This window comes from Falco punctatus, assembly GCF_963210335.1.
Source record: "Falco punctatus genome assembly, chromosome: 6".
NCBI classification, from domain to species: Eukaryota; Metazoa; Chordata; class Aves; order Falconiformes; family Falconidae; genus Falco; species Falco punctatus.
Genome location: NC_137585.1, coordinates 84,899,491 through 84,921,441, shown reverse-complemented (window position 1 = coordinate 84,921,441; position 21,951 = coordinate 84,899,491). Strand labels below are relative to the sequence as shown.

Here is a 21,951-nt window from a genome sequence, read left to right as displayed (position 1 = left end):
ATGCTGCTACATGGAAGTGAGCAAATGAACACTGGGAGTAGCAAATGATGATTAATGAGCACCTTGTCCCTCTGTTACACTGTCCTTCCCCTCCCAGCATGTCCTTGATAATTAATTTCTTCAGGAGAGGTTTCACAGTATGGATAAGCTGGTCTAAGGTTCTCTTCCATGATTGATGGTCCCTATCCCCTTCTCTGCTTCTGGCTATGTAATCCCCCAGCATCACTTGGTCCAGCTCCAGTACGTATCTGTTCCCATAATGAGCCTCTTTTGGGAGCCAACCATCAGGAAACAACAAGAAAAAGTGATATACTTTTCAGAATACCTTCCAGAATACCTGATGATATTGCTCCCAGAGCTGGCTTGCCGCAAGATCAGTATGGAGCCAGCAGCGGCACACGGGTTGGAATGGGGTGAGGGAGTGGGACATGGCGGCAGCATTACTACTAGATCAGCCGCTGGGTCAGCCTCAGCATCCTTTCTTCCTTTTAGAGGGGAAAAGAAGTCACAGGAAGAAACTCGTCTGACATCTGTATTTTTAACAGCACCTGAGCTTCAGCTCCTACATTCCTCTGAATTCGCAGCTGTTTCTGCTTGAAGTAGGTGGGAGGCTTAAGAACGGGAATGTTACAAAAAGGCAACGCAGTTTCAATTCTTCTTTGATCATTTATTTTTCTATTTTTCTCCCCACCCCAGCCAGTCCCAGAGCTGAAGTCAGTAATGCAGTAGGAACATTCAAATATTAAGCTTTCTGGGGCATATCATGGGGCATAAGAGTGCTGTGCGTGCGAACTCCTGCTTCCATCTGTCTCTCCTGCCTCCATCACTTACAGAAGGATGGAGGCAGCAGGAGGGTCAGCAGAAGCCAGAAATCATGCAACATGAGAAACGGCTGGAGAATTGGGACTGACAAGCAGGGGACTTGTAAGAGGCAAATTTTTAAGCCTCATTTCAGTTTTCCTTGTTAGGATGCTCTTAGGCCTCCTACAACAATGACAAGCCTGATAGTATCTGAGCAATATTGTATGGCTCAGAGCTGAATGAGCCTCTATCGGACATTAGAATCTCTCCCTAATGTTTTACTTCTGATACGCAGGAAATTTTGTTCTGCACTTTGACCAGAAGAGAAATCATCGTTTGAATAAAATAAAGAAAAACAACCAAACATTTGGCAAATACATTATTTTAATTGTCAATGTGGTAACTATTTGGAAACGTTGATGTTTTCTGGCAAGCACAGTGCACACATGTATGTTGTTAGTCACCCAACACATTAGATTTGTGGTAAATATACTTCCTAAAATAGATTTACTCAGTGTTTAGAACTTTTGTCTTCTTTATTCAATAAATCTCCAAAACTGTAACAGATGGAGAGGGGAAACCCATTTTTGACCTCAGAATGGAACAGTATGATGAAATTTCAGCAGACAGACAATTTCTGTGTGTTAATAGCATCATATTCAAAATGGTTATTACCATGGATCACAGCACTGTATTACAAGCTTATGATAAGTATTGCTACAGATCACATTTAAATCTAGTTTGGGAAGAAAGGGTAGAAAGAAAAATAACTTTGTGTACTGCATCTGCTCCTGAATCCTTTAGCAGTTTTTGTGGTTTGATATACATTCTTATTTTTACCATGTTTTCCTAAGGAAATAAGTCTTACGCAGTGATGTTTTGGATTTTTACCTGTTCCTCTACAATAAACTTGGAACCAAGACTTAATTTCAGGTTTCGTATCTATTAAATTCCTGGAAATTTTGTAAAAATGGGTATAGAGGTAGAAGTAGCCAAATTGGTGTCCTCATAAAGGAAAAATGTGATGTCAGTGAGGTTGTTAAGCATGAAGGGATTGAAACAGGAGAGAGATGTAGGTGTTTCAGCCATGGGAAAAGGTTCAAATGGTTGCTGTCACAGTTTTAGACACTGAGAAAGAGCCATAGGATCAGCTACAGAGCTGACTGATCTTGATAATTTATTATCCTGCTTTCTGTGTGATATGTCCTATAAGCAAAAAAGTCACTGTGGCGTGCATGACACAAAATGAGGGAGATATTTTGCTTCCTTATTAGTTGCTTTGTGTATTAGTCACAACAGCAACAGCTTACAATCAGAATCTTGTTTCTCTCTGAATGTTTGAGATGAGCGACCCACTGAGAACCTCTGCAGGTTTTGTCTCTTGGGGTGGCTGGTAGAGGAGCGGACTCAGGTCTTGATCTCACCAACGTTTGCAGCCCGTTGTTAACTCCGTGCATATTGATAGCCCAAATGGGAGTATTTTTCTAGGTTTAAAACGAAGCACATGTGTAAGTGTTGGCAGGGTCAGTTCCCACGAGCTCGCTGTTTCTATCACCTCATGGAGCAGCCCTCTTAACTCAGGTGAGGCTGACACGGGTGCCTTGAAGAAGGTTTAATTCTCACTGACAGCTCATGTTAGCAGCTGAGTTTTCACATTTTTCCTTTGTTTTCACATGGTGCTTTGCCGGGTTCTGAATACCTTTAAACTGGTGCATGCCTGCAATTACATGTGAAAGGAATATTCATTGTCTTTCCAAATCATGTGCTGCAGAAGCCTGAGAGAGAAAACTAAATGGAAGGTCTTTTTGTGTGTGAAAAACATATCGATCTATGCTAACAGCTGATTTCTGCAGCCTCTTCTGTCACACTTCTGTGGGCAGCAAAAGGAAGGTTCTTTCTTTCCTCCAAGAAAATTGCCCCCCTAATGTAACTCTGAGGCAGGGTGAGGAGAGTGAAGAGGAAATTAGTGTTTCTTCTCTTTTCCTCATTTTGTTCCACTCAAAGGCTGTTAGCAGCCAATGAAAGCGGTTGTGCTCCTGTTGGCTGCCGCCTTTGTGTATTAGGCAGAGGGAAATGACAGCCTGCTGTAAAGGAAGGGCCCTTTTCACCAGAAATCATTGAAATTCCCTTATCCTGGCCCTGAACAAGCAAGCAAGGAAACAACAGCAGGAGATAGCATGATGTGTTGGCAATGGAGGGGAACAGCCACGGAACAATTGATGTGAAAGCCTTCAGCTGAAATCAGCATGTGGTCCATGCAGCCGGCCAGCCTGGCTGCCTGTAGCTGCAGTGAGGTATTTACACCTTGGACAAAGTAAGAGAAGTGCTAAAAAACCCGTGAGAGAATCATTAGACTGTGTTTATTAACAGCACAGTGCTTTATCTTCAGAGTGTTGCGCACAATTAATCAATACATTCGGCAAGAGCAGTAAATGGATAGCTTTCATTATCACCAACGGATCACAAAACGGATTTGAAGTGATGAGAAGAAGATACACTTGAAGCCTTAGGAAGGAAGATTTTTAACCTACTGTTTGAACCGATGCAACAACTTTTTGAACTATTTCATAACACCTTGTCTTTTCAGTCTCTGTTTCACCAGGCGGGAATTGCCCGCAGGGCTGAGAGGGCATTGCACCGTCCCTTTTTTATCACTTTGATATCTGCCCATTAGGAGCTACAATGAAATCAGTTCACTTCATAGGCAGGCGTGATTACTCTTGGAGGAAAGTCATCACTTTCAATCATTAGCAGAAGTGGTCCTAAACCAGTATTTGATGTAAACATTGTCACCAGCTGTGCACCTGGCCTCTGGATACAGGGGAAGCTGCACTGGAACCGCACTTGGTTTGAACCCAAAACATGATGCCTTCTCCAGGTTTGGAGAGGGTGGGTATTCAGCGGCATTAAGATCGGTCCCTAAATCCTGGGTTGAATTTAAGCCTCTGACAACAGCAAAAGAAATCTATAGCCAGTCCTCCAAGGCAGCCGGTTGATTTCTGATTAGCTGCAGAAATGGTACATAAAATCAGACATTCCTACATGCTCTCATACAATAATACATAGATTAGAAGGCAAAATCAATCCCAGAAAGAGAATTCAGATCATGTAGAGCTCTTCTAGCATAAGACAATATAGTGGTGCCGTTGTCTGACTATTGTCATTTAATGAATAACCAACCTTTTCAAAGTGCTGTTGTTCATAGGAGAAAGTCACTTCAATATGGATGCACAAGTACCAGTTTCGAGAAATACTGGCAATCTTTTCATTAAGGCTTTTTCTGTGTGTTTTGGTTTGGGGTTTTTTTCTTTCTTTCTCTCTCCCCCTCCTACCACCACTCTTTCTGCCCCACCCCCCCAAAGAAGGCATTGCACAATAGCAGCAAGAGGAAAAATCTGTGGAACTCCACGTGAACAAGAAGGTCTCATTTCCATTAGATTTGTTGGGAACACTCAGATATTTTTTTTTAAAGAGTGGACTTCTAGTTCTGCTTGCTTCTGTAGAGTCTTTGAAATTTTAGACCATTTGAAATGACTCTGAGCAATCCTTTGGACTTTTTTTAGTACTTCCTGAAGAAAATCTACTCATCATAAACGTCACTAGCTCCAGTAAAAATGGACCTTGTGCGCTAGTACCAATGTACTTCCTTCTGCTTCTGTTATGTCGAATGTGTGAGAGATTATTTGTTCAGCTAGGATTTTATTTGTGATAAATAAATAGTAAATAGAAAAAGGTAGTGATTAAATTATGTTGTTAATAAACTATCAAAGCTTCAAGTACCACAATATTACAAGTATTGTGAATCAAAATGGTAAGAACTGACGAAATACAAGAAATAATAAAAAGGTCTTTGATGGCACACACTTTTGTCCAGTTTGTACCAAACAGTAGTCTGGCCATACAGAGAGTTCGACAGGCTAAATTGCAGCTCCAGGCTGTGCCACTGATTCCTGTGCTGCCTTAGATCACCATTAGCACCTGCAATTTTAAAGCAGTTGCTGATGTTCAGTCTTTCTTTCTATCTTTGCATTCCCTAATGAGAAAGACCCTAATGCAGAGAGACCTTGATGCTTCAACTGTTTGGCTGTAATGGGCCAAACTAGGCATCCAGCCTGCTGGAAATGGAATGAAGGCTCCCTTTGTTGCACACATTCATGATGACAGGAGCTATATGTGTACAATGTAGCTGGGTGAACATGACTGTGGTAACTGCAACAATTTACATTTCCTTCCAATTGTAGCTAACTGTCCCAAAATGTTTTATGTTGCTAATGGCAACGCATTACTTTAGAAATTTAAAACACACATGGGTCAAAATACTTTGCCTCTTCAGGATTTTTCATTTTAGAGCTGTGATTTCACAAAAAATCCACTGCAGGTTTAGAAGTTTATGGTGACCTACAATATTTCAGGTATCCGGATTATCGGCCCTTTGCAGGCCAGGAGAAAAAATTCAAATAGCTGGATTTGCAGCTATTGATTCTAAATGGCATGACAGCAGGACCACATTTCTGTTCTTAAATTGTACTGCAGCCCATACGTGGATTAAGGGCCCAACTGCTGTGCCTAAACGGGCAAAACTCGAGCTATCAGCATTCAGCCTTACTTCATAGTTAAAACACAACTAAAAATCTTGGCAATTCAGAACAGATGTATGCTCGTTTCCCCCCCTGTATTCTTGCACGGTGTTATATGGCTGGAGGGGGCAGCTCAGACGGCGCTAGGGTGGAGGATGTGGTAGGAATCCTGCTCAGAGCCACTGTGGTAGGAAAGGGAAGGTGGTGCAGGCTGCCCGGCTGGGGTCCGGAGGAGAATGGCTGTTAATGTGAGACAGCCCTTTAGGCAAAGCGCTTAAGACCCAACACAGGAAAAAAAGGAAGTGTAAAGGACTCACAGTGTGAACTCCTTAGCAGGATTGTTGCCAGACTGCTTTGGCTCTTGCTTGTGGAATCATCTTAAATGTGCCGCTGAAGTGTAAAGGTGTTGAACCAAAATGCCACTTCTTCTCCATGGGTGCCTGGTGCCCCATAGTGCGACAGCAATTGCTCCTGGATGCCCCTTCTTTCCTGGTGGTGGCAAACTGTCTTTGTGCAAAGGGGAAGCCAAGATGCTCTGTGAGTAACACCCTCAGTACTGTGAAAAATTACAGAAAATATACTTGGAAAATATAATTGTAGAAAATTTAATCCGGCTAGAATTCAGTCAAGGCTGTTGCAGCAAGAAAGGATGGAAATGTTTTTGGCTTACTTGTCTTCAGTCATTGCCTTGCTCTGTTCTACATGTGTGCTCACCTGCATGGGCTGCTGGATGTCCACCATCGTGCGCTGCCGTAATGGCTTCTTCCCTAGAAACCTGGAAGATCCAATATCTTCACCTGCTTCCAAACTGGACTGTGATGGGCAGAAGCAGTACACAAATGGCAAGCTCGTAGCAGATAGCAGAGCAAAAGCCTATGGCTGTGACTACTGGTGCTTGGTTGTCCCGTCAGGTGCTGGCCTTTATAGCAATATCAACATCTGGAGGTGTGATGCGGTGCAAGGTATTTAAGATGAATGTTCCAGTTTTAGTAAATATCCAAAGAGACAGAGGAGACAGATCCTGAACTTGCATTCAAATGAAACAATATTCAGATGGGGAGAATGACTTTTTGCTGAAGTAAGAAGGAAGGGACAGGAGAATTGGAGAAAATGCCTGTGGGCAGCAAGTGGGAAAGCCAAAGACTGCAGTATGCACAGGTATCTGGCTGACAATATCTGTTTGTACAAAGCCACTGTCTTTTCCAAGTTGATTTGAGCCTGCTGAATAACTTTACTCTGATCCGGACATTTGCATTCTGTGGCTTCAGTGTGTTTGACCTAGCACTTAGGACGCCTGGAACAGGGTTTGTGTGTGAACAAGGGTCTCAAACAGGCAGTTAAACAGCACATTGTCGCAGCTCCAGATGTTGTGTAGTGTGACTTGCAATTGATTTTTCAGTTACTATTCCTTCTGGCAAACAGAGTTTCTAATTCCTGCGCATTTCACAGGAAGATTTGCAGATCTGTCCTTAATGTTTTACTTCATCTGATCATTGTTAAGAAATACCAGGGACTTGAACTTGAATTCTCTGTCTGGAGACATTTTTGTTTGCTTAACAGATGATCAGCCCATACAGTGAAATTTTGAACAAAATTTTCTTAAGCTTCAAACTATATTTCCTATGTTCCTTTATAGTTAGTTCGGTAGTGTACAGAGATCTGTGGATTACACAGGAAATTACTTATCCTGCTACAGTGTTCTTCATTAGTATAGAAAGAGTGAGATGAATTTCTTGGACACGACTCTTCTAGGGTTAAATTTTAGGCTTGGTTTTTAGAGAGCCACATCAGTCGTGATCTATTTGTGCTATTTCAGCAGAGCTGACATTTAAAGTATGTGATAATTCTACCACTTCAGACAACCACTATTTCAAGGACTATCTCCTAGAAACTAAATTAAGGATCATCTAGATTCAAGTAAGAAGTGTTGAAGCATTGTTGAATAAAAAAAAATAAAAATAAGTTAATCTACAGGGAAAATAATTGTGATTTGTTTATGCAGGAATTTGAGATACACTAGCACTGAAAATATGCAGGTGGCCAGTCAGCCAGAAAGTTTTCACTTATCAGAATTTTAAGTCATCTTTGTTCCATTGACATAAATTTATTGGTAACAAGACAGCTGCATTTGGTTTTGATGCTTAAAACTGCATATTGGGAGAAAATGTCCCATGGATTAATCTTTATAAATGTCACTCTCAAAAGACAACCAGCTTCAAAATCAGTCTGTCAATCCCAAGCACGTACTTATGGTTAATATGCTTTTTGTATTAAAAGGAACTTTACACAGTAAAATGTTGGAAGTGGAGGTTCTGTGGGGTCTCTCCCTGGAAGGCAAGCTACGAGGGGCTTGGCAAACGAAGCAGAGCAGGTAGCAACTGTACCCTTGCTCCTCCCAAGATTAGCATTGATAGCAATAAAGAGAAACAAAATACCATAATCCAAACCAGCACATTTCTCGGCTTGGTTTTCAGCCAAGTCATATGTCAGTGAGTGTAGATCTCTGCCTCCCAAAGGCATTGCCTTCACTCTGCCTCTCTGAAAAACAGTCCCCATGGCAGTTCACTGCCTGCTTGACTAGGGGAAGGAAAAGATGAACTAGTTAGGTGCTGGCACAGGGTCTTGCCCTAATATCCGTTTGTTTGTTTCTCTTTCATAGCAGCACAGTTAAGAAACGTGCTTATTTTCATTGTAAAAACAACCTTCTCTTCATATTTCTTTTTTTTTTTCTATGACATCATAGAATTATGATGCACTTTACGCATGCAGGCATTGTCTCTGCATGAAAATCTTGAAATGTAAAAAGAAAATAAGCCAAAGCAAATAAACACAAGGTAAAGCAGAAGGCAGCAGCACAGGAGAGAGGAGGAAAGAGAATTGGTTGTTTGGCAAGGTAAGATTTAGAGAGACTTTGAAGACAACCTGGAGGATGAAGAAAGGATAATTATTAAATTGCATGTACCCAAATGGACTGGGAAAATAGTGAAGCAAAACAATAAAGCAAAAAGAGTAAGAATAGTAAAGAAATCAGGAGGAATGGAAAATCAGAGGTAGGCAGTTTCAGATGTGTTTAGTTTTAAGTGCCATTTCACACAACAGAACTTGGTATTTAGGCTGGGGAGGAAAGATGTGAACACTGACCTGATGGAGTTAAGGAACCGGTCTCAGCATCAGTAACCTTTCAAACTTAACCACTGGACATGAATAACAGAAAGGAGCAAGTATGGAAACTGGGCGGTTTGGGAAATGCTGGCTGGCTGCACTGTAAGGCCAGACCGGGGTGCCTGCCCACTTGGCCCCAGCCGGCGGGGCCGTTGATACGCCGCCTTTTCCCCTTGTGCCTCGGTTCTCCAGCTGCTTCCTTAACCCATCGGCATTATGGAAGACACTGATGGAGTTCACTGTGTGAACAGATACACTGATGCCTGAGACTCACATAATCGGACGCCGTGCAAGAGCCAGATGAGATATATTCTGATGTTCAGCCCAATATCCTGCAATCCTGGTTCTGCAACGCAGGGTTGCTGGCGAGCAGGTTTATTGGCAGCCACAAGCACCAAGGTTGCAGCCTAGCTTTGCTATGCCTTTCTCTAATAGTCTGTCTTTAATTTGGTGGGAGCTACTTACCACTAATAACACCTAAAAGATAGAATTCTATTTGCATGAATTTTGAGCAATGCAAAGGCTCTGAGCACTTCTGTTGCACTTTGGGTAAGAGCTAGAAGCTATGGGACCCACTGTCCTTCAGGGGTCCTTGTAGGCCTGGTTGGGATCACTTTAAAAACACCGTCTTCTTTTGGGGCACTTAATTTTGGGTGTATACCAGCAATAGATCATTGTAGTTTTTCACTGTGTATGAGGATGGAAAAAAATTCTTTAAAGGAGGAGCAGCTGAAGCTGTACACTGTCTTGATTTTATTGTAGCTTTTCATACAGCCCCACATGACAGTCTCATAAGCAAACTCAAGAAATATGGTAAGTTCATCTGGACTACAAGGTGAATACACAATGGCTGAAAATTCTGCTTAGAATAGAATGTCGAGAAATAGAGAACATTTATTGTCATGAAAAGGTTGCTATGCAGCCACAGCTTTATTAATCAATAGCCTTGTGTTAGAAGTAAGGGAATGGTTAGAGAAGATGCAGTTCCATTATTTATGGGGAAGTAAGCAACTAATGGACAACACAGGAAGGAGACTGAAACATTCAGTGCTTTTCTGTCTCCACTGTTGAAAAAAAGCCTAGCTGTGACCACAAATTACTGACTATGCGAAAAAGAAAAGCTAGGGACAGTGAAGCAGAAAATAATAGATTAAAAATATATTTATAAAGTTAAAACAATGATATCACAGCAAATTGTTAATAATTTTAGGCCCCTAAATTCAAAACAAACATCCAACATGCATTTATCAACACTCACATAATATCAAATCAATCAGACTTCCTTTCTTGACAAGCTGACCAGCTTAGAGTATAAAGGGAAGCAGTAGAAATAATATATTTTAGAATGAATCTTGATACAGAATCATGTGATTGTCAATCCATAGAAACAGGATTAAGATGGACTTACACAGAAGGTTGAAAAGCTGCTTTTGGAGAAGTTATCAATGGTTTCTTCTCAAACTGGGATACAAGAATGCTTCTCATCCTCTGCTAACTTCATCAGCAGCAAATGATAAGGTAGAGAGGAGTTCTATATAGATGAAAACGTGGTGGGAAGGATTACATACCCTGTGGAAGGCAAGATCAAAATTCATGATTTTGGTAAACAGAAGAAATGGTTCAAAACAGTGAAAGGAAATTCAATGAAGAGAAGGACAAAGTGGTATGCTTAGGGAGCAAAAATTACTTGACAAACACATGACAGCAAGAGGCAGCAGAATTGACAAGGGGGTAATTGCAAGCAGATACTAATGCTGTTGTGTTTTACTTTGGACATTAGGAGGCCACGTCTGAGGGAATGCATGCAGCTTGGGTCCTACATTTTAAATGTGGACAACTGAAGGAAGTTCAGAGAGGAGCTACAGGAATGCTAAGGGTTTAGAAAAAAATGGTCTAGGCTGCAGCTCTGGGAGAACTACTTTCTGGTACTGACGAAAGTAGATTGTGAGGACGTGCTAAGAGCTTAATGATATATTGATACCTAGAGATCATTCTACAAAACAAAATAGGGATCAGAGGTTTTCCATTTTTGCTGGGCACAGGGCAAGCACTAGTACATTTCATTTGTGTCATAAAGATGCAGTTAGGCAGCAAGGACTATCTTTGCTGTTTGCTGTCTTGTTGTTAGTATAACGTAGACTAGAGCGGGCTGTGGGAAGGTTGTAGAGTTGCTATTGTTGAGGAATTAAAGAGGCACCTGTTAAAATTACTGTTAACCCTGTTTCATTGTAAGGGAATAGACGGAGGCAGGCATACGCAGGGTGTGATGAACATCTGCATCACCTGGACATGCCTCTTCACAGAAACTAGAGAGGCAGTACTATGCAGCATGTGGGCTTCAATGTAGCTTCTCCAGAGTTAACTGGGAAGACATTTTTAGGCATTTGGCTCTTATCTGTTGTCAAGATCTTTGCATTGCTACCGCTTTCTTAGTTTATCATTCCCCATTACTCATTTGCGAGGGCGGACCGGCACCTGCTCTGTCAGCCTTTGTGCAGATCCACTGAGGCCATGGTGCTGACTGCCATTGTCTCTAAAGCCAAGGCAGCTGAAGGAGGGATCGCTTTCATCCTGCCCTTCTCTGCATCTAGTATCACGCTCTCAGCTGTATCACCAGGGAAACTATCCCAGGTCAAAAGTAAGAAGCTTTTATTACTGGTGTTATTTGGAAAATTTTGCAGTTTACTTGCCTTTTGTATGTCTTTGGACAGCATAGGAAGAGCTCCTTGTATGTGGGAGTTTCTGACATAAGCACCGCTGCCGAGAAGCTTAACATGCAATCCTACTCTCTACTTGTCAGCTTGTGTCACTAAAACCCTTACAACAGCTTTTTCTTAGCAAAGATGACTTCTGACTGTATAGGAAGATGTCAGTACATTTCCAGTGTCTAGTAGGATGTAATAACGTTCTGTCCTTGCTGGTGTCTAGCGTAGCCTCGAGTTAACAGAATGTATTGAGTGTATGAGAAAGGAAGTAGTATAACAAAATGCGGTGAAAGATCCTCCAGTTGACTACTCTCCAGCGTGTTTATCCAGACATGGACGCTCAAGGTGCTTTGAGCCCTCCTTTCTGTGTGGGCCCAGATTTGGTTTCCAGTCTCAGGCTCCCTTAGAAGCCACCTTGGATGCTGCAGTGCTTCTGGGAATCCCGGCTTCCCCCTCAAACACTGACATGCCTACAGACCCAGGAGACCTGCAGAATGCATGAGCAAACAAGTCTTGCACAGTGTTTCTAGGCCTCCTGTTTTTACTCAAGGGGGAAGCCATGAGAGGTTCCCCTCCCCTACCAACAAGCCAGGAGGCTCCCTGATGCACCTGGGGAGGGCTCATTCACACCTGGTCACCAGGCAATGTGGCACCTCTCTAGTCCTCCCCAGTGAGGACCCCCACCAGGTGACTTCTGGCCAAAATCGCCTTCTCTTTGCTCTCTTGAGTAGGAGCTGGTTTATTGCAGAGGGTGATTACATTTCAGTGGGAGAGCACTTAATCTAATTGCTCGGTATTGTTAGTCCTGTGCCAACATTCCTCTGGAGTTTTAGTTCAAAGGCCTGTGTTGCAATCAAAATACTTTGCTGTTTGACATAGATATAGGTAGAGTTCATCAGCTGGGAGAGAATGACTGCATTATGTAGGCAGAGTGCACATTGTCAAAGGAGCAGGCAACCAAGAGTAAAATCCAAGGGTGAGATTTCCTGTTTGGGTCCCCGAGGATGAACAGTGCTGAGTAATTGTGAAGCCCTTTTCCTGCTGCTGGTGCTGTAGTGAAGGGCCATCAATGACGCACCTTCCCATCACCACAATTTACTTCATTGCTCAGTTTCTTGTCTTGATAAATGCAGTGGAGGTATTTCTATCCAGTTCACTTGCTTAGCTTGAGAAGCTATACAGAAGCAGTGAACTTCAGGCCATTTCATGATAGAATTCCCAGTCTAGTATAAAAAGAAAAATATTGGCAAAACCGAGTCTTATTGCTATTTACAACACATGCTGTGGTTTTTTTACTGTGAAATACTGTGACACCTATCAGCAAAGGTTAGTGCAGACAATTTCTTGGGAAAGCATGTGACAAGTATGAAATCCGCAGCCTGTGTGCAGATGGGCTATGGCTGGAATAGTGGCTTTCTAGAGAGACCATAGTCCATGAATCTTTCTTTGTAGGGAAAACAATGAGAAAATAATGAAAAGCATGTGTCTTCCTGATACTGCCTGCTCCCCGCGCCCCCCCCCCCCCCCCCCCGCCCCTTCAAATACAAGTAATTATTGTGGTGCGTTTTTCTAAAACATTGCTTTCATGTAGACCTTGCATTGTAAATGTATTTGGTAAGTTCAGTATATGTTTGTGCATGTATACACACATGCTTCAGTATACATCACATCTTTTGGTGACCCCCTCTTTCACTCAAGTCTGAAGTGCTTTCCAAACTTTAAAACAGATCAGGGGAGCTTTTTTTGCTGGCACGTGTGCTCGCTTTGCCCGTTTTTACAGGGAAGCTGCTTAGCATGCAGCTATTCTGCAGAGTAGTTTAGAGCAGTAGAGCCAAATGAAATTATGGTGGGAGTTTTCAGCAGACAGGCTGTAATTATTCAGTTTGGAATTTGACCAGAGTGAAATAGAAGCCTGCCTACCAATAAGCATATTTGAGGTAACATGTTTTTGAAGTTTTTAAACAAAGAAGCTTCTTTGGATGGTGAAAGTACAGGATGGGAGTCAGAAAATCCATGTTACTGTGGCATATATTAAGTAGTTATACTGTGAATTATTTAAGCTCTACTTCCCCTTTTTCTTTTAATCAAAAAGAAAAAAAATTGTGTGGGGCCTTACCACCACTTGCTTTCTTCATTTTAACCCTCTGTTACCTCGGGAATGATGACGGGGTTGGCAGGAGTATCTTGGACTCTTGGCTTCCATGCTCACTGGGTTCTCACCTGTGACTCCAGAATGGCCTTGCCTGTGCAGAGCCAAATTCATTACCATGGCAAGGACAACCCTGTGAGCATTTGTCTGGAGTGACTCCTCCCTGTGGAATTATTTATAATTTTAGCAATTATTTAGTTTTCAAAAAATGATTGCCATTATTTTTTTATTTTGACAGAGTATTTTCCCATGGTGAATTATTCTGTGATGGTTATGAGCTGCTCTATGTAGACAATCTCCTTGCTTAGGACTTTTGCATCACCCATCAGATCTGTGTGGAAACCACTAGGAAGAGTAAACTACCATAAAGGAGCTAACTGCAATGCAGCAATCCAAAGCAATGTTTCAGTTGTGAAACTGCCACGTGAAAGTAAGTTTTGTTTTCATGTTGAACATTTCCCCATAATTTTCACACCAGTATTCTTCACGTGATTTTTGGAACTTCTGAATGTTGTTGTCTGTTAATTTGTTCATTAGTTTTGGCTTATGGAAGAGAGGGAGAGAGCTTTAGCAATGTACAGGATGAATCAGCGTACATATGTATACTTGTAGTGAGGCAGGGCAGAAGTGACAAAAGATTGATTTGCTCAGAATTGACCTCAGTTACTGGTCTGCTGCAAAGGATATGCTAGGACTGATTTTGCTGTAAGTGTCATGACACGTGGAAGTGGCAATATGGGATGGATGAAGTGTCATCATGATTCCCAGACATGGGTAACTAATGGGAAAATACCAGAGAGTGAGGAGTGTGTGGAGGCAAACCCAGTAACCTCTCAGGCTCACCTTCTGGTTATGCTTCAAAAAACCTCTGAAACTCGGTAAAGCTGAAGCAATTGAAATTACACTCAGCATAATTAAGGTTTTGTGACGAAAATCAAATGCTTATCCAAACTATCAGTATTCATTGCAAACTTTACTAAGCTAGAAGGTTGTCTCTTCTTCAAAGACCAAGATCTTCACTGATGCTCTTCTGAGTCACAAATCTCTCAGGATACAGGCTCAGGAGATCTCAGAAGGCAGGCAGCAGCTTTCTGTCATGCATTGTGCTGCAGGGAGGAACAGCACAGAAGCTCTTTCTGATGTTACTTCCACAGTGATGGGATTTTTTTGAATGTCCTAGAGAAAAGTGTATATTCTAGCCACGGGCTCTATGTAAATGAGTCAAAACCATTCCTGAGTAGATGGAGCAGATTTATAACTTTTGTGAAGCAGAACAAGCTTGTGATGTTGGAGACACAAGCTAAAAATGCACTTAAATTCTTGTAGTCACCCTGAGAACATACCACACATACTTTCACATACAAAAACCTAGACATATAACCTTTCCCCCTTGCATTGCTTCATTTTTTCCTCCTATTTCACAAATCAGATGTGTTTTCATTAAGGACAAAATATGTTATGAATTTATCACTTAGCTCAGCACACTATCATTCTTCCTTGCATTGCTTCCAACCTAGTACTTCCACGTTTTTTATTTTAAGGGTATATTAAGTAAGGTTGGATTCTGGTCTTGGTTACAGTGGTAGACCTCTGGAGGCATGGCGCTGGCTGCAATCTGGCTTCACAGGTAATTAGGTAGCATTGTGCTTCTAAATTTTAAATTTGACTACCTAGATTCAGATGCCTGATTCTATTATTTAAAGAAATTACACTGTTCACATTCGCTGGTGACTGCAGTAGTTCACTGAAAGTGGCTAAGGGAAGACTGGGCTCCACACGGCTGAGCACTAATTTACATTGCTACATGTCCCACCATCTTCTTGGGATGGGTGACAATGGCTAACCGCCCTGCCTGGTTTTAAAGTGTTTCAAGATCTGTGTTGCTGGCAATAATTCTGTTTATATTTACAGCACAACTGAGTCTCTGATTTGCTTAACTCAGTAAGACAGCGATAGACTACCCGTTACAAAGGAACACACAGTACAAAGAGCTCAGCTGCTGGTTGAAATATTCCAACCATAAAAAGTGCAGATAATTTAGCTAGGCGATAAATACATTGATTGAGAATATTTATGAAGACTTGTTTGTGCAGATGGCCAAAGACAATAAGAATATGATATTTCCTTACTACATGAGAAGCTCATGTTTACCACATGCTAGTATGGCAGGTACTTACAATGTTTCCTTTCAGCATGTACGTTTAGATGTCTAAGTTAGGGCCTAGACCTGATTTTATCTCATCTGACTCGGACATTTAACCAAGCTGGGTAAATCAGAAACAAAGCTGTTCTATTCCCCTCAAGTAATCAAAGCAGGGGAGGAGGGGAGGGAGAGAGAAAGAGAGAGATGGGGGTGGGAGAGGGAGAAAAACACTTCTGAGGAAAAGCTTTTGTCCCTTGCAATCCAAGTTACCACCTGGAGATTAGATACCCAGTTCCCCATTGATCAAAGTGGCTAGTGAAGTGCCTGAAATCATGTGGGGTGTATCTACACCACCCCTTAGAGTAGCCCATCTCTGTCTACTGACAACATATGGAGAGAGGCCTCTTAACTTATCCATCCAAAGTCTGACAATCAAAGTAAGCTGCATGAATAGTCCTCCTCAGGTCAGAACTGATAAGAGGGGAATTGTTTTGAGGGTTATCCTTACCTCTAGGGTATTTGTTTCAAAGTAAGAAAAATGTAGTGGACTTTGGACTACCTCGTCCCAATCCTGTGCTTTTGCTAAAAGCAGCTTCATCTCACCAAGGAGCGTTGGTTGTGAAAAACGCACTCTTAAACCACACGTGTGTGATTCAGGTTCATCTTCTCAGGCTGGCTCTCCCACTGTCACCCAGTGCAGCCAGAGGGACATGTGGAGAGGTAGGAAACACCATTTTCTACTACTTCAGTTACCTACGTAGGAGGCCCTCTGGGACAAGACAGAAGTTTTGTGCTTTTGATCATCCTGCCATTAATTTTTTTCCCGAAGTATATCTAATTGTAAAAAATTATTTGGCACAGAAAACCTGAAACAGGCCACAGAGTTCTCAGCACTATATTATTCCTAGTAGATCAAATGCTCTTTTACAGGGGTTGGATGGCAAGAGCACTTTCAGGGTTTAAAATCCAACCATGTCTGTATTGTTGTGCAATTTCCTTATGTACTTAAGCGCGTGTACTGAATGTGACTATAGCAGCTCTATGCCTTCCATTGCCACATACTTTTGGACAAATCATCCATACTCTGCCTGTAATTGTTATTTTTTTTTTTTTTCTGGGCAAATCCTGTGTTGTACAACATTCCCATTCTTTGTTAACCACACTCCTAAAAGCTCAATCAACCAGCTGTGCATAGTATCTCCCCTATTCTAACCTCTGTTTTGGAAGCTTGCAGATAATTGGAGAGAGCGTAAATGCACTCTGAATCCCATTCTATCATTAAATGAATTCTATTGTTTTCTTAACTCATAGATTTTCTATGAGATAAAAATTGTTAAATTTCAAATAAAAGTCCATTTTCACTTAAAATGGGGAAACATCATGAGAAGATTATTTATAATGTAATTTACAGTTGTTTATGTAGTTGTTTCTTTAATGCTTATGGGAAAGATGCTTCTAATTTACTGTACTCTAGCTGATGGTCTACAGACCAAATCTGGTCTGTGGCATGCTTCCATCCGGGTAGAGAAGATGGAGATCAATTGTTCTTTTTAATGCCCAGTTGCATCTTTTCATTCCCATTTTTTTCAGAATTTGGTAAAAAACATCCCGTACTGCCTAGAGTGTACTCAAGTTATTCATAATATTTGTCCTGGATACAAAATAAACTACAATACAGCTAAAAGCTTTAAAACTCTGGGCATGTGATGTCACTGTCTTCCTCATTACTCATGTGATGGGCTGAAACTGAAGTTGGAGGAAATGAAAATTAGAACTATGCAAAAACTGAGTGCAGACAGTGACTCAAAAGAAAAAAGTGACTAGGCTGAGCATTTGTTTTGACAGCTTTTCAGGTAAAATTTGGGTCTAATAGGTAATGCAAGAACATTGAGTTTCTGTTCTTTGTGCTGTCTTGAAAAGAGTGTCAAAGAAAGCATTAGCATACAAAGCTTCCTCACAAACAAAGGCTGGCAAAAATTCAGAAGTTGTCATTTGTTCAAATTAAAGTTAATTCAGAAGCCATTTTTGATACTTTTACTTCTCTTCTGGATAGCAGTTAGCAACGTGTCAGGGATGGAGGAGGAAGCACTGTATAACCATGCTGAAGAGAGCCAACAACCACTGCTGTTCAAGGCAAACCATGTTTAGTGCCTTGCAGGCTGACATTGATTTAACCTCCTTTATTGTTCCTAATATTGTTCACAATCATATTAAAACATGATAGCATCAAGAATGCACAGACTTCTGGAACCTAATTTCTCTAAATCACTTTATAAATCTGTTCTTATTAGATATCTTTTTTTCAGTAGTAATTGGCTGGATATTTTAATCATTTCGATGTATTCTATGTCCCAGTTAATAAAAGCTTTGTAAGGGTATGTTGATCTCAGGGTGCTAGTGCTTATGAAAGACACAGGTCTGGTTGTTGTAAAAATGAAGCCTTTTATTATCTCTGAGCAAGAATAGCAGAAAAGTAGTGTTTTGATGTATTAAAGTACACAGACCCTGACCTAAAAGGAAGTTCAAATTCATTCTGCAATGAAGCTTTTATGACTGACCTCCAGGTGCCAAATATGTGGAGCTTTTTTTGTAATGTAGACACCTGTCAAGAGTAAACGGCTTGAGACTACTCCTTTACTTCACATAAGCTACTAAGAACCTCCTCAAATTCATGCAATAGATAACACAAGAATAACCTGGAAGAGAATAGCATACCCTCACATGTACTGCAAAACCCCACTGGAGGAAAAAGCGAGGAACTGACAGCAAGCAACTTTCAGGTGCTCACAAATCACACAAAAGTAAAAGAGAAAGTGTCAGGCACTGAACCACACAACCTTTTATACTGTAACTTCTTTTTGAGTAATAAAGAATATGAATAACGTTCTCGCTCTTTGGCTTTCCCTGCAATAAACAGGTTTGTGATTACAGAACAGGGGAATCAAAAACAAAACTACTAGACACTCACTTGAAGGAAATGGATCAGATTTGAACAACCTACAAAGTCTAGCAATTTTTCCCCACTTAAGATCTCAAAGAATTCCAGACCCTTACCAGGACTGTGCCTACATACATGCCTCCTAGAAAGACTGATCTCAAACTGGAGTAATGCCTAAACCAAAACACCACAGTGAGAATTGCCATTAAAATTAGTTGTCATCATTGGTATTATTTTCTACGTGAACCCTACAGTGCCAACCCACCCCTCAAAGAAAGAGTGCGGCTTATTATGGAAAGAAAAAAAGACAATGGAGTACTTGTACTGTTTTGAATCTCTCTGTTGAGCATGCAGTGTTTGATGTACTTAACTGGTTGTTTATTGTTTGTGGTTTCTAGATTGTATGGTACGCAGAGTACATGCAGCCGCCACGTTCTAGGCAGCACTCAGTACAGACAGTGAATAGTCATACCCAAGGCATGGGCAGTCTCTTCTTCAATCCCAGAGCGAGGAGTTTTCCCAGATAGCACATCCTTTGGCAAAGAACGGACTTCATCTTGAAGATATTTTCTAACCTAAATGGTTCTATGACTCTGTGCTGATCACCAGCAACAGTGGGAGGGAGGATTTGTAAGCAAAGGATATGGGAGCGAGACACCAGCAGTCATAGGCTGGTAATCTGGAGAGGCATGTGGATGCCTTGAACAAGCTGTAACGTCGCTGTCTTTCACTGTTTAGCACGGTTAGCTGCTCAGTTCTTCATCTCTTCAGTTCTCACCTTCCCCCAGTCCATTTTTCTTTCCTCGCTGCTCATTAATCCTATGCTGTCCTTCCCTTCCCAGTTTCATCTGAGGGGTGTCAAGCATATTCCCCATTTCTTTCCTGGTTCCCACTTTTGTTGGTTACTGACCACTCTGCTCAGCTTTTCCCTGGACTGCATATTATTTCAGATGCTCCTTGCAGGTCTCTGATCTGCCGTCATGCTTTTGCTAGTTTATGCACTCTTAGTTTTATTGCTTCTCTGCTCACACTGAAATAAAAAAATCCCATAGAGGAGCAAAGAAATTAACAATTACAGCGTCTTCTTATTTACTTCTGTTTGTGTTTCTGTACTTTTTATTTATGTCTTCTATATTTTAGCACAAAGGAAGAACTACATTGAAGACATATAAAATATTATGTTTTGGCTTTAAATCACAAAAGCTATTTGTTGCTCTATATAATCTTCTGACTTTCATAGAATACCTTAAACAAAACTTCTCGGTCCCTTCCATCTTACATTACATCTGCTTACTTCCCAAGAAAACAAGTTATATTTCCAATGGATGAAGGTCCTAAGTGAATAACTTTTTGGCAAGAACAAAGGGAAAATAAAAAGGCACAAAATTACAGGATGAGGCTTTAAGAAGAGGTAGTAATTCAGGGAAAGAAGGAAAGGTAGAAAAAGAAGGCAGAGATGCACTAGCAAGGTGAGCTGCATACTGTATTTGGACAAGCTCATCTAAATGTAGCAGGTCTTTCAAAGTCTTAAAAAGGAGTTTTCAGAGGTAAGATTTTTGCTTGGTTCTGACCAAAAAAATGTTGGGTTTTAGATATGTTACTTTCCCAATAAGACTAAAAATAGAAGAACAACCTATTTCAGAGAGTTTTCCACTGAATTATACCTTATACTTCTATTCACCCCAAGGAGAATTAGCAGTTTGAACTAAAGAGGAAGTTTATTTCCTACAAATATTTAGCTTATTAAATGCTCAATTTAAATTCTAACATTGCAAGCTTTTCACAAGAGCCAGACCTTGTCTTAAACTGACCTGTTTCTACATGTCTTTGAAGTTGCAACTACAAGAGGTGAGTGGAAGAAAGACCTCAGCAAAATACAGCGCAACCTTTGCTTTCCGGGCTTGAATTTTACTGCTAAGACCTCTGACTTCCATAGCTGTCACTTCCCACCTCAGCTGTGAACTTGAGTTTGGTTTTCACTCAAGAAAAAACCTCCACAGGTGCCAAGAAAGGCAGCAAAGTCAGAACGGTGAACTTAGTGATTTTGCAAGATTTTCTAGTTTTTGTGTTTATAGCAGTTTTTCTGCTCTGAAACAGGCTGGCAATTTCTACAAGAAATAAAAACCCCACACAAAACAGCAACCCCCTGTGCTTTTGAGGGTACAGAGAACCAAGTCTACTGTTTTGCTAAGAAGCATCATCTCCCACTGTACAATTTTCCTTTAGTAGACTTAGGTGATTAAGAAGGATTCAGCAAGAAATGAAATTAGATTGTCAATAACTGATTTCATAAACAGAAAATAAAATTGCAAATACATTAAGTGAGGTTATTTTTGCCTGCTTTCAGCAATCCATAGAAAAGCAATGTCTTATCGGTGATATGATTTATTGACCTACTTTGCCAGACTCTATAGAAAGCTGTCTGTAGATGTTGAATTAGATTCTTTCAGATGAAATGTTGCTTTTCTTGCTGTGTGCATAAACAGCTAAGTGTGATAATGATGTACAAACACAAAGGCTGATTCAACTCTAATTGATGGCAAAACTTCACTAATGCAAGATCTGGTCTTTGGCAATTGGTAGAGATGTCTGCAAACGGTGAAGGTGTTATAAGCAAAAGGGAGTAAAAGATTTGACAGTGGATAATACAACAGCTTTCTTTAGACTTGTCCTTTTAAAAGCTTACGTGGGCTCCTATCCTGTGATGGACACTGCTACCCCTTGCCTTACATCTACCTAACAAAGCAGGTAGTTGCATCCTCCAAGCCTAAAAGTCCTTTAACCTGTGATACGATTTCTCTAAGCTTACTTCTGAGGGACAGGGACTTACTGTCTTTTTACTGAAGGGAAAGTGAACTACAGAGAAACGGAGTAACTTTTCCATGGATCCACAGGGAGTTTACATTAGGGTAGGTATTTGAAGCTAGACTTGTGCTTTAAATACTAGGTCATGTTTTCTCCTGCTGGACTCCTGCTTGCCACATTTTCACAGTTGTGTGGGTTGAAGAAATCACTATTTTTCCCTGGAGCACTGCGTGACAGTAGTGTTCAGACTAACACTTGAAGCGGGAAGCAAAATTAAAATCTACAAAATGCGTAGCGTAACAGGCAAAAGTTTAAAAAAAGAGAACACCTTTTAAATTTGTGCCTATTAAAGTAGCTTAAGGTACTACTTAGAGCAACATTTAGCGCCAGATATGACAAGAACAAAAGCTTGCATTGGGAATGTGATTTGCAAGGAGATTGTGTACCCTTCAGCAGCCAGTACCCTTCAGTCTTTCCAGAAAGAAACCAGTGGTACTTTCTAGGAAGCATCTACCCAAATCAGTTCATCCACTCAGCAATCTGTTCAGGGAACCTTTCATAGGCTGTTTTTTCTTTTTGCCAGAATGAAGCACTGGAACAACTCCAATATAAGCACCTCTTAAATTTTTTTTTGTTTTTTTTTTGGTTTTGTTTTTTTTTTTTTGGTTTTT

At 41.0% G+C, this 21,951-nt stretch overlaps 1 long non-coding RNA gene across 1 annotated transcript in view; it reads left to right on the top strand.

The window, feature by feature from the left end:
• The window catches only part of LOC308066551, a 30,618-nt gene extending 8,667 nt beyond the window's left edge, over window positions 1–21,951 (top strand). The window contains exon 2 of the long non-coding RNA XR_013929194.1: window positions 1–21,951. This exon is cut by the window's left edge and continues 7,900 nt beyond it. This is a non-coding gene — a long non-coding RNA (uncharacterized lncRNA).